Below are 10,901 nucleotides of genomic sequence, written 5' to 3'. Positions count from 1 at the left end.
ATAACAACCTATCCCTCAACGTAACCAAGACTAAGGAGATGATTGTGGACTACAGGAAAAGGGGGACCGAGCACGCCCCCATTCTCATCGACGGGGCTGTAGTGGAGCAGGTTGACAGCTTCAAGTTCCTTGGTGTCCACATCACCAACAAACTAGAATGGTCCAAACACACCAAGACAGTTGTGAAGAGGGCACGACAAAGCCTATTCCCCTCAGGAAACTAAAAAGATTTGGCATGGGTCCTGAGATCCTCAAAAGGTTCTACAGCTGCAACATCGAGAGCATCCTGACTGATTGCATCACTGCCTGGTACGGCAATTGCTCGGCCTCTGACCGCAAGGCACTACAGAGGGTAATGCGTACGGCCCAGTACATCACTGGGGCCAAGCTGCCTGCCATCCAGGACCTCTACACCAGGCGGTGTCAGAGGAAGGCCCTAAAAATTGTCAAAGACCCCAGCCACCCCAGTCATAGACTGTTCTCGCTACTACCGCATGGCAAGCGGTACCGGAGTGCCAAGTCTAGGACAAAAAGGCTTCTCAACAGTTTTTACCCCCAAGCCATAAGACTCCTGAACAGGTAATCAAATGGCTACCCGGACTATTTGCATTGTGTCCTGCCACCCACCAACCCCTCTTTTACGCTGCTGCTACTCTCTGTTCATCATATATGCATAGTCACTTTAACCATATCTACATGTACATACTACCACAATCAGCCTGACTAACCGGTGTCTGTATGTAGCCTCGCTACTTTTATAGCCTCGCTACTGTATATAGTCTCGCTACTGTATATAGTCTCGCTACTGTATATAGTCTCGCTACTGTTATATCCTCGCTACTGTTATATCCTCGCTACTGTATATAGTCTCGCTACTGTATATAGTCTCGCTACTGTATATAGTCTCGCTACTGTTTATAGCCTCTACTGTTATATCCTCGCTACTGTTTATAGCCTCGCTACTGTATATAGTCTCGCTACTGTTTATAGCCTCTACTGTTATATCCTCGCTACTGTTTATAGCCTCGCTACTGTATATAGTCTCGCTACTGTTATATCCTCGCTACTGTTTATAGCCTCGCTACTGTATATAGTCTCGCTACTGTTATATCCTCGCTACTGTTTATAGCCTCGCTACTGTATATAGTCTCGCTACTGTTTATAGCCTCTACTGTTATATCCTCGCTACTGTTTATAGCCTCGCTACTGTATATAGTCTCGCTACTGTTATATCCTCGCTACTGTTATATCCTCGCTACTGTATATAGTCTCGCTACTGTTATTTTTCACTGTTGTTTTTATTTCTTTACTTACCTATTGTTCACCTAATACCTTTTTTGCACTATTGGTTAGAGCCTGTAAGTAAGCATTTCACTGTAAGGTCTACACCTGTTGTATTCGGCGCACGTGACAAACAAACTTTGATTTGATTTATTAGCTCTCTGTGTACATCCAAGGGCCAGCCGTGCTGACCTGTTCTGAACCAGCCGTGCTGCCCTGTTCTGAACCAGCCGTGCTGACCTGTTCTGAACCAGCCGTGCTGACCTGTTCTGAACCAGCCGTGCTGTCCTGTTCTGAGCCAGCCGTGCTGCCCTGTTCTGAACCAGCCGTGCTGCCCTGTTCTGAACCAGCCGTGCTGCCCTGTTCTGAGCCAATTGCAATTTTCTTAAGTCCTTTTTTGTGGCACCTGACCACACGACTGAACAGTAGTCCAGGTGTGACAAAACTAGGGCCTGTAGGACCTGCCTTGTTGATAGTGTTGTTAAGAAGGTAGAAACTAGAGCCTGTAGGACCTGCCTTGTTGATAGTGTTGTTAAGAAGGTAGAAACTAGGGCCTGTAGGACCTGCCTTGTTGATAGTGTTGTTAAGAAGGTAGAAACTAGAGCCTGTAGGACCTGCCTTGTTGATAGTGTTGTTAAGAAGGTAGAAACTAGGGCCTGTAGGACCTGCCTTGTTGATAGTGTTGTTAAGAAGGTAGAAACTAGGGCCTGTAGGACCTGCCTTGTTGATAGTGTTGTTAAGAAGGTAGAAACTAGAGCCTGTAGGACCTGCCTTGTTGATAGTGTTGTTAAGAAGGTAGAAACTAGGGCCTGTAGGACCTGCCTTGTTGATAGTGTCGTTAAGAAGGTAGAAACTAGAGCCTGTAGGACCTGCCTTGTTGATAGTGTTGTTAAGAAGGTAGAAACTAGGGCCTGTAGGACCTGCCTTGTTGATAGTGTTGTTAGAAGGTAGAAACTAGGGCCTGTAGGACCTGCCTTGTTGATAGTGTTGTTAGAAGGTAGAAACTAGGGCCTGTAGGACCTGCCTTGTTGATAGTGTCGTTAAGAAGGTAGAAACTAGAGCCTGTAGGACCTGCCTTGTTGATAGTGTTGTTAAGAAGGTAGAAACTAGGGCCTGTAGGACCTGCCTTGTTGATAGTGTTGTTAAGAAGGTAGAAACTAGGGCCTGTAGGACCTGCCTTGTTGATAGTGTTGTTAAGAAGGTAGAAACTAGGGCCTGTAGGACCTGCCTTGTTGATAGTGTTGTTAAGAAGGTAGAAACTAGGGCCTGTAGGACCTGCCTTGTTAATAGTGTTGTTAAGAAGGTAGAAACTAGGGCCTGTAGGACCTGCCTTGTTGATAGTGTTGTTAAGAAGGTAGAGCAGCGCCTTATCATAGACAAACTTCACCACCTCTTAGCTACTGTAATGCAAGTCCATTTAACAATGTATTAACAGAAAGTTTTGCAGTATAAAGTACTTAGGGTAAGTAATCACATTGGCTTGTCCCAGTAGTGATGTGTGACGTTGTAGTGACATTTTGGGGATTTAGAGCTATATATTATTTTGAATGTTAGTAAATGAAAAAGGTATTTAATATATATTGTATAGATTAATAAAAACAAAGGCTATTAAAATACTTTTTTTTTTTACTACTATATCGGTCCGTCCGTTTTATTTCCTTGGTGTTACCGCCTTGAAAACCACTCATTACAAAGATATACAAGGACCTCGACCCTTCCCTCCGGAGGAAAACATCTTTATTAAAGAAAAGTGTTAGCTAATCACACTTTCTTTTATTATGTCATACATTTGAGGATTCCATTGATAATGTGGTGTGTCTAAATCCAGTATCACTTGGTGTCAATTTAAAATGAAGGGAAATAACATTGAGCTAAATTATTAATCATATCCCTTTAGTCAACTATTTTATGGGTTAATGACCTTAGATTTAAGCATCTGTGGCCTCCATTTAAGAAAATCCTCAATAACCAAAATTCTCATTGGTGTTATGACTCCTACTGGTGGCACAATGTTATCCTAATGGTAAATACATATCTAGAAATAATGTTTTTTTTTTTTTTGTATGCCATACCCAAATGCCACCGCAATTCAAGAACGACTCTGGTATAAAAATATTGATTTGCTGATGTTGGTAAAGCCGGCTCTTAACACAGGTCATCGGTACTTGGTCTTCTCCTTTTCTCTCGTCCTCTGATTCTTTTTTTTATTTTACCTTTATTTAACTAGGCAAATCAGTTAAGAACAAATTCTTATTTACAATGACGGCCTAGGAACAGTGGGTTAACTGCCTTGTTCAGGGGCAGAACGACAGATTTGATGATGTCGGAGTCTCCATCTTAAACCTCATGTGGAAGAAGTCTGTCATGTCTGAGTATGTCAAACCTGGGAGAGAGTGAGAAAGTGAGACTATTTCAGGTGGGTGGCTTGGCAACTCAAATACAGCAGTGCAACAGGCTAGCTCACGAAGAGATTATTTGTTCTTTTACAACACAGTCAAATACAAAACACTAGAGCATCCTACAAACAGGCCGTGAAGGCCAGAGGGGAAGTCAAACACAATGGAATACTGAGAAGCACTGTGACCTCTGCCCCTGCGTGATGTCAGAGAGATGACCCAGGACAGTGTGTGCTTTGGGATGCCTTCAAACAACTAAATAGCAGCTCAAAGGTCTCCATGATCCCCCATAGACAACAAAATATACACGCCAGGGAAAATCTAAATAGGACAACATCATTACTGAGAATTCAGAATCAGAAAACAGATAATACATATAGTAGATTCTAGAATGTTGATACTCAGAATTGAAAGAATCAAGTGAACTTTAGACCTGGCTGCCTCAGAAGGTTGCACAGAGAACCAATGCGATGGCACTGCCAATCTTCAGTTATCATAGTACTGTACTTGACAGGCACACAGCACCGGTACCATGATAACTGAAAATGGACAGTTCATAGTCTGAGGTCTAACTCTGAGAGGATTGATGAACCCACTGTCCTCCTGACTGAGACACCTGATGAGAAACTACAAGGTATAAAACGTCAACACACACATAGAAATATCAATCTAACTGAAAACGGACAGTTCATAGTCGGAGGACTGACAGAGGACTGATGTTCTCCTCCTGAATGAGCCACCTCCTGGCTGACTGGTATCAGGGAATACAATGTAAACACATGTAGAAACACACACCAACATTCATATAGTACTCTCTGTAGCTCAGTTGGACCAGCAGTATGTGAAATGTATGCACGCATTAGATAAAAGCATCTGCTAAATGGCATATATTATGTACAAATGTAAACACACACCAACTTACAGTATATGTATGTAACCGATGTGAAATGGCTAGTTAGTTAGCGGTGATTCGCGCTAATAGTGTTTCAATCGGTGACGTCACTCGCTCTGAGACCTGAAGTGGTTGTTTCCCTTGCGTTGCAAGGGCCGCAGCTTTTGTGGCGCGATGGGTAACGATGCTTCGAGGGTGGCTGTTGTCGATGTGTGCAAGGGTCCCTGGTTCGAGCCCGGGTTGGGGCGAAGAGAGGGACGGAACCTACACTGTTACATGTAGAAACACACCAATACTCAATACTCAAGTAGATATGTTAAACAGAAAGATACAAGCTATTTACCATTATGGCTTGGTCTTAACTTATTAACATTAGGATATTAATTGGTTAGATTACATTTCAAAATTTTCTCGCAGAATAATTAAATTCAAAATTAAAATAAAATGTGCTTAAATATTAGTTATTTTTCAATATTTTGTAAAACGGCATTGTTGGTTAAGGGTTGTAAAGTAAGCATTTCACTGTAATGTGAACCTGTTGTTTTCCGTGCATGTGACAAATACAATTTTATTAAAACAATATTTTGAAGTTCGTAGAAGAATCCAAAGTATTCACCCGAAATGTTTTGCACAAATCGACAAACAAATGATTCTACAAAAATGCGACCAAATGTTTATTGGAAATTACAGAAAATATATTTGTTTGCGTTCCACCTTCAAGGTAGTCCCTGTTTTTTTGTTATGTTTTCAGCAGTTTCCGTTATAGGAATTCCTGCTACAGGAGAGAACTTTGGATTGGAAGTCCTGCCAAAAAAAATACAAAAATAAACGTACGTGTATGGAGAGAGAGGTGGCCGTGCAGCGCATTACATACATGTTCTTGGCCCAGGGTCATGTACATGAGTGCCAGGCTCTCATTGGTTGAGTCGATACAGCCGACCTGAAAGACAGAGTAAAGTGGTGGGGTGTCAGTGTATCAGAAACAACAGCACAACACACAAATGTCACAAGGGGAGCGACTTGATGTCCTCAAAGTGAAAGGCACCGCATGTGGCATTGAGGTCAAGCAGATTAGACTGATCATTTAGTGTTATACTGGTATTCAAAATTCAACATTGACATAACCCAACTAGGAATACTTACAATATTAGTGCTAGTGACACAACAAGTATAGCAGCTCTGATATTGAAGTATTTGCATTTTCAAAGGGTTTCCAGACAGACAGACAGGGTTTACAGACAGACAGACAGACAGACAGACAGACAGACAGACAGACAGAGTTTCAGTATTTAGGTTTTTAGTCTGGAAGACACAGAGGGTAGGGTAGTCTGGAAGACACAGAGGGTAGTCTGGAAGACACAGAGGGTAGTCTGGAAGACACAGAGGGTAGTCTGGAAGACACAGAGGGTAGTCTGGAAGACACAGAGGGTAGTCTAGCTGTGTGCATCACATGCCATGTCAGCATGCAGTGTCAGTGACTGTGGCCGTTATGCCTAAAATCTGGTCTTCAGCGTGAATATGATTCAATTACTTAACCACTTTATCTAAGAACTAAGGCAACATTGTCTCACGTCATTCCATGTTCCATGAGACTACTGGGATTCCAAACTCACTTTTTTGTCAGAACCAAATATCTAGGAAAGCGCTGTCCTGATGAAAACGTAACAGAAACGGGACATAAGAGCTACATTGAAAAACGTATTATAAAAAACATAGTCTAGACCTAGCATTTGCAATGGTCATTTTCAAACCGTAACATTACATAAGCAGATCTTCTCTCATGACAAAGTATCCCTCTCCCACTTCAACCAGTCTACAAACCTCCTGATGGGTGACTAAGCAACGGCAGAGGCTTGGAAACGAATGCTTAGGTTAGATCCTCAAGCCTCATCATTGAATCATATCAGGTTTTCCACTAAAGCCATCAACATAGATAAATAACCCTGACATCTGCTTCCATACATGTAAACAAACACTACACAATATCAGTTTAGAATGAGGAGGTTTTTGAGGACGCTCATTAAACATGGCCCTGTTCTCAACTGTCATGGGGTGAGGCCTGAGGGGAAATGCCTAGAATCCACAACTCCAATATGTTTTCACTTGCAGCCATTCTAGCCTTTCAAATGATTAGACCCTGTGACCTAAACATTACACACTACAATGAGTGAGTGGAAAGAAAGGGGGGAATTTTGTTCTCAATTCAAACCATTGCTGTTATATTTGGAATATCCTGACATGGCCGATATGAAATTGTAAAATTGAATTAGTTCACATTGGAAGCCATTACTTTGATAAATAATTTTGCCAAGAAATGAGGAAGCCAAGGGAGCGGTATAATCCCCTGCCCAAGAAGCGTAGTTGTCCCTGAACAACAAGGAATATGAACTTTAAAAAAAGTATTCCCCTATGTTGGTCTGTCATCATGCATAGAAAAACCATCAGAAGTGCAAGGAGACATATGACATATGGTCAATTACTGGACGTAACAAACATGCAATCGGTCTTCAACCAGAAACATACAACAAACATGCAGATACTGTCAAATAATTTCAAACCAAAAAAGTTCAAGCTCACATACTTCATAACATATTTAACAATTAGCTAAATCCACTGAATTGAGTCAACTCTCAACAGATAAATAACTCACAAAAATAGTCCACCACTACGAACACCAGCTCTCCTCACCGGGCGCTCCTAAATGCAGTGAAGGTAACATAGCTCCCGTTTACTACGACCGCTAAGATAGCTGCCTGCCTGCTGCCAGTACTACTCATTAGCCACTGAACAAACACAGAGGCCTCAAAAATAAACCTTATATGCTTCAAATATTAACCATTCCCAGGAGACCCCAGTGACTCCTCTATCGCCTAGTCTTCTCCTTCCCTCCTCTCGGCCAATGAGCAGACTCTCTCCACGGGCCTAGTTTAGTAGAAAAGACAACAACAATACTGGGCATTCAAAATGATTCATCAAATTCTCCTGGCTAACTGGACTCACATGCTCTTATGAAGGGGGTGACCAGTGGCAGTCAGGAGGACTAAAGTGGTGTCTCAGTAGCTAATTTAATATTTATTTTTAAAAGTACATTTTGACTCTTAAAAGAGGAGAGTTCTGCATCACATTCACATTGTTATCATATCACCATATAGATGCAGTAAGTGAACTTTCAATTCTAATTATAAAAATGTGAAATAGGCATTGGTCTGAAGCGGAAAAACTAAGGAAATTCACATGAGCACCACAATGCCTACACCAGCCATACTCTACCAAGGTTTTCCACCACACAGCTTTCACCTACTACAGTAGCTGTGTTGGTCTATTGTACTTCAAACAATGTGTAGGCAGGTTGCTTAGGATTCAAACCTTCTCAAAATTAAAATGCAAATCAATTTATAACATTTTTGACATGCATTTTTGGGATTTTTTTGTTGTTATTCTGTCTCTCACTGTTCAAATAAACCTACCATTAAAATGATAGACTGATCATTTCTTTGTCAGTGGGCAAACGTACAAAATCAGCAGGGATCAAATACTTTTTTCCCTCACTGTACCTAGGTGTCTAGCTAGACTGTAAACTCTCCTTCCAGACTCATATCAAACATCTCCAATCCAAAATCAAATCTAGAATCGGCTTTCTATTTCGCAAAAAAGCCTCCTTCATTCATGCCGCCAAACTTACCCTAGTAAAACTGACTATCCTACCGATCCTCGACTTCGGCGATGTCATCTACAAAATAGCTTCCAATACTTTACTCAGCAAACTGGATGCAGTCTATCACAGTGCCATCCGTTTTGTCACCAAAGCCCCTTATACCATCCACCACTGCAACCTGTACGCTCTAGTCGGCTGGCCCTCGCTACATATTTGTCACCAGACCCACTGGCTCCAGGTCATCTATAAGTCTATGCTAGGTAAAGCTCCGCCTTACCTCAGCTCACTGGTCACGATAACAACACCCACCCATAGCACGCGCTCCAGCAGGTATATCTCACTGGTCATCCCCAAATCCAGCACCTTCTTTGGCCACCTTTCCTTCCATTTCTCTGCTGCCAGTGACTGGAACGAATTGCAAAAATGGCTGAAGCTGGAGACTTACATTTCCCTCACTAACTTTAAACATCAGCTATCTGAGCAGCTAACTGATCGCTGCAGCTGTACATAGTCCATCTGTAAATAGCCCACCCAATCTACCTACCTCATCCCCATATTTTTTTTATTAACTTTTCTGCTCTTTTGCACACCAGTATCACTACTTGCATATCCTCATCTGCTCATCTATCACTCCAGTGTTAATCTGCTAAATTGTAATTACTTCGCTACTATGGCCTATTTATTGCCTTACCTCCTCATGACATTTGCACACACTGTATATAGACTTTATTTTTTTTTATTGTGTTAATGACTGTACGCTTGTTTATTCCATGTGTAACTCTGTGTTGTTGTATGTGTCGAACTGCTTTGCTTTATCTTGGCCAGGTCACAGTTGTAAATGAGAACTTGTTCTCAACTAGCTTACCTGGTTAAATAAAGGAGAAATAAAAAATAAATAAAAAATAAATAAAACTGAAAATGTGAAGTCAATAAGTATTCAACTCCTTTGTTACAGCAAGCCTAAATACATTCAGGAGTAAAAATGTGCTTAACAGGCAGACGAAGGCAGTCTTGTCCTGACTGACGGGACCCATTGCCACCTGTTAATATCCGCTGTTCAGGTCCAGATGACTGAAAATAGTTGCTCCAGCCAGAGATTCCTGTATGACATTGATGTTCGGTAAAGGAAAGGCATCGCTTCAGCCTGAAATCAGTGCATTTCCAGGTTGAAGGGTCAGAGCGCAGCCAATGGGATGGTTCTGACATCGAACTGGTCAGTCCGATGAAGAACATAAAGTCCAGGCCAAGGACCACAGCAAATGCAAGGCACGGATCTGGAATAGTCACAGGAAGGGTGATAATCTCATCATGCAGCTTTATCTCCATATCAATCCAGCCCTAGGGATTGGTCTGTTCTCCGTTGGCCAAGTACAATGGTCTTTCCTCCCAGGTTCGAAGCTCCTCATGCGGTAATACCATCTTTCTCCAGAGTGGCTCTTGCATCAGGGTGTAAGTTGACCCTGTGTCCATTATGGCTTTCCCTCTCCAGTTCCTAACAGTCAAGGGGACCAACAGATGTTGAGGAATAGGAATAAGACAGCTAGCGGTCTGAAGGCTTCATGGATGGCATTGAGGCCGACCCAATTGAATGGAACCCACCATGCCTGTCGGTCTTCTGTCCTTTTTCTGTATCCTGATGCTGGCCATAGAGAGGGCAGGAACCTGGAGGATGTTGGACCTTACACCTCCAGCACATCACTGGACTGTTGTCTTGGTTCTTGGGCACAAACTGTTGGGACGGTTTAGCCCCAGGAGAGTTGTTGGGATACCGGCATGAGGGAACAAGGTTGAGTGTAGAGGTGGGGCTTCCAGTCCTTCTCAAACTGGGTCCCAAGACACACCAGATCCTCCACATTCTGCACACGTTCGTGAAGTTGGCTGGCAAGGCGGGGAGATTCCTCAATCATAAATCGCATTTCCCCTGTGAGAGAGTTTTTCCATGTCATCCATAACATCTTTCAGGTGAGCACACACTTCTTTCACAAGAGGCCAACGCCTCTGCTTTCTGTTCCCCCTCAAGACAGGTCATGACTAAATGATGGTTAGTTTGAGTGTTTTGAAACTTAGCATTTTCCCTTGAACATCCTGTTTAAGAGAGTCTTGCTAATTATTCTGTCTCTGAACATTTTGTTAACCTCAGCCACACATCTTTCTGATGGGCCTCCACACTTCCACTAAGTTTTGTGAATGGCATTCTTCTGCATTATAAAATATATTATACTGAACAAAAATATAAACACAACATGTAAGTCCCATGTTCCATGAGTTGAAATAAAAGATCACAGAAATGTCCATACGCATAAAAAAGCTTATATCTCTCAAATGTTGTACACACATTCATTTATATCCCTGTTATTGAGCATTTGTCCTTTACTAAGATAATCCATCCACCTGACAGGTGTGGAATATCAAGAAGCTGATTAAACAGCATGAGCATTACACAGGTGCACCTTGTGCTGGGGACAATAACATGCCACTCAAATGTGCAGTTTTGTTACACAACACAATGCCACATATGTCTCAAGTTAAGGGAGTGTGCAATTGGCATGCTGACTGCAGGAATGTCTACCAGAACAGTTGCCAAAGAATTGAATGTTCATTTCTCTACCATAGGCCGCCTCCAACATTGTTTTAGAAAATTTGGCAGTATGTTCAACCTGCCTCACAACCGCAGACC

General features: G+C 42.2%; 1 long non-coding RNA gene across 1 annotated transcript; it reads right to left on the bottom strand.

The window, feature by feature from the left end:
- Window positions 1–2,898: 2,898 nt before the first annotated feature.
- LOC115149431 (uncharacterized) lies at window positions 2,899–7,424 on the bottom strand. Its single transcript, XR_003866867.1, has 3 exons — window positions 7,220–7,424; window positions 5,404–5,509; window positions 2,899–3,664 (listed from the first exon to the last, which is right to left on the bottom strand). It is a non-coding gene; the product is annotated as an uncharacterized LOC115149431 (long non-coding RNA).
- Between the last annotated feature and the right edge of the window lie 3,477 nt (window positions 7,425–10,901).

This window comes from Salmo trutta, chromosome 15 (assembly GCF_901001165.1).
Source record: "Salmo trutta chromosome 15, fSalTru1.1, whole genome shotgun sequence".
Classification (NCBI taxonomy): domain Eukaryota; kingdom Metazoa; phylum Chordata; class Actinopteri; order Salmoniformes; family Salmonidae; genus Salmo; species Salmo trutta.
The sequence above is the reverse complement of the archived record's forward strand: the minus strand, read 5'-3'. Positions and strand labels throughout refer to the sequence as shown.